Raw genomic sequence first — 3,105 nt, 5'->3', positions numbered from 1 at the left:
AAATTTCACTGGCACCATGTTTCATACTGATGTATCTTGGACTTAATTTAATGATGGTAGGATCAGTTTGATGTTATTGGCTGTTGGTCCAGGTCTTGAGAAGTGAAGAAACTTTTCTCCTCTTATTTTGATTGCAAAATGCTCAGCTAACTTTAGACTCCCAATGACCTCAACAGAAAAGCAGAAATCCAGGACTCTTAAAACTTTCCAGGATTGGGCCTAGTTGAGTTTGATTATCAGTTAATTTTTCTGCAGTTGTAAAATATGAACCATGACACACCTTTCTTGAACAGCTGAAAAATTATATTGTAACTTACATTCCACCATTAAGCTTTCCCTGTAATGCATTTTACTCTGGGACCTGTGAGATAGTGTAAGCAGCAGTTTGATACACCCTCACCATCATCATATATGTATGGGACAGACGGGATGTTGCTTTAGGACAAAGTAATTTTTTTAGAAACATTCACTTTACTTTCTAGTTAACACAGGATTTTTATTGCCTTGTATATATAAAAACAGAAAACCAGAAATTATAAGACTTTTAACATACTTTTTGTAGTGCAATCAGGCATTCTATACACTCCTACTTTTCTCAGTCAGACTATAAATCCTGGGGTTTTTTCCCTTGTGAGCAAAATTTTACTATCTCTACAAGTCTTGATGTGTTTCTACATCAGCCTACAAAGTAATCTCAGAGGGACAAATTCCTGTCTCCAATACTCCCACATAAATTGAAAGCAATCCTATAATTACAATTACACCAAAACCAGAATTTGACCTAGTGATTTGAAAGAGCAGGGCAGGCAGTATTTGCCTTTGAACACTTAGTTTTCTTCTTGCTTTCAGAACCACAGTTCTCTGTGTCTTAATGTGTTCTGTTGAATTGTATGAACAGGGAAAAACGTGATGAGTAATGTTTACAACTTCCATTCTTAGGAATATTTTTGCCCTTCATTTCCCACTGAAGTCAATGGAAGCTGAACGTGTTGGAAGTAAGAGGTGGCACTGGGCCTCCACAATTTTCCAAAGCATTACAAAGCGCTGGTAGAAAGGGATTATTAGCTAGTTTGAGCTGAGAAAGATCATGTCTAATTTGTGTTTAGTTGTAACAATGGTCTAGCAACTGATTTGGAAGACCTCAAACTCTGTCAGATATGAGGAACAGCAGCCCCTTTTTAAAGATCAGTATACCATAGCACCCATCCAAATTGCCTTTAATATTGTATGACTATTAATATCTCTTATATTAATGAACTTATCTGCCATGACTGTGCAATCTGCTTCCACTATGTGGTATTGCAGTATAGAATGATTTTTACAAGCTGAAAGTCCAAGTGTAGACTAGTAAGTGTTTTTCAGCTTTTTCTTTTCAATGCCTCTGGTTTTGCTATCTCACTTTGTGGGTGCACAGAATCCAAAAATGTAACCTCAACTTTAGAAAACATCAGGTATGGCCAAAGTTAGGAATTCCACATTAAATATAGTTATTTAGCAAAATTCAGGTGCATTCAGTGACCACATTCAGATCTTATAAAGGACTGGTGTGACTGAAGAAAATTAAAGTTTTGAATTAAAAAGAGATTATGTAGATACCACCTTAAATGTTCAGTAGGGGATTTTTAAAATAAGGGAGTTAACATTTAATGACTTTTATCATTTTTATATTGTAGTGTGTATCACTTCTGTGTAGGTTATTTTGATTTTCATGAGAATTAAAAGACTGACTACATTACAGGCTGTCTTCTACATAACCACACAACTCTTAGAGGATAAGAGGCAGGGAGTGAGTGCTCCTTCATAACAACATAAATGTTCTCAAATTCCATCCAGGAGACACTGACATTGCAATACAAGAACAATGCATTCCTATCACTTATTTAACATCAAGTTCCTGTATAAACTCATGCATATGTTGAATTTTTCATGCATGAACAGTAACTTTGAAGACAACGACCTATTCATATTCACAAGTACAGCACACAGATAAACATTGAAGGATGATTTAATCTTTGTCAAAGCATGAACATTTTTTTTTATTTTATGAGAAAAATGGACAGTTTCATTGCAAGACTTTCCACATGAAATACACTGTTAAGGGTAAATTACTGCATTTATGTGTTGTAACCAATATTGTGCATAAGCGTATAAGAAGCAGAGTGTACTGCCTTATAACCGATATATTAAAATAGTGTTGGGGAAGTTCTGAAGTTTTTTTCCAAAAGTTCAATTTTCACTGAATAAATCTGAACAAGAACTTCAAACTATGGCCTCATTTTTAACTGCTTTTATTTCTCATAACATGTGTGAATTCAGATTTACCTGAAAATTCCTGGCCAAAGAGAACTGTTTACATTGGCAGAATCTCACAGGTATAGAGATATCTTTGTGAAAGAGCCCCTAACAGTTTTATGGCTCTTAAAACACCAGGTCCCTTCTTCTGTCTCTTTTTCGTAAAAGCAGAACTCTGCAAAGATGCCTGGCAGAGATTTTCTCTAGCCATTGTATGACAAGGGGCAAGACACAAGGCCACTGCTACCCTACAAAGGTAGAATTTTGAGCTTCTGACTCTGAGATTGGCAAGAGGTGAGGGATATTAAAACTCAGTTTGCTGTACTTTCACCACACTGTCTTTAGCGTCTTTTAACTGCTCTGTTTTCATAAGACCATTGGAGATGTGCTGCCACCAGCATGTAAAAGCCCTCTGGATTTTGAAAAGTACCAGCATAAAGCCTGTGGTGCATTGGAGATGGGCTTTTTACTTTTCTCTTAATATATTTCTGCTCACAATGGCAGCAAACTGATTTTCTAGGAAATTTATTTTTAAATGCTTTATCTTGTATACACAAAAATTTCTCCTACTTTTCCAAAGCAAAACTTCAGGTGAAATATTTCATCATAGAAGTCACCAAGTCATCTGGTGAACATGGAAAATTTTAGATAGCCACAGATTGTACCAGGATAACTATCTGAGCATTGTGCTAAGAGCTATCCAATGCTCTTACCTCCATAGGTCCCAACTGAATCAGCACAGCATGTATGTGCACACAGGGAGAGGCAGAGTATGGATGCTAAATTCTGACAGTGCCTGTACATATTACAGGC

This window comes from Parus major, chromosome Z (genome assembly GCF_001522545.3).
Source record: "Parus major isolate Abel chromosome Z, Parus_major1.1, whole genome shotgun sequence".
NCBI lineage: Eukaryota > Metazoa > Chordata > Aves > Passeriformes > Paridae > Parus > Parus major.
This window is presented reverse-complemented; position numbering follows the sequence as displayed.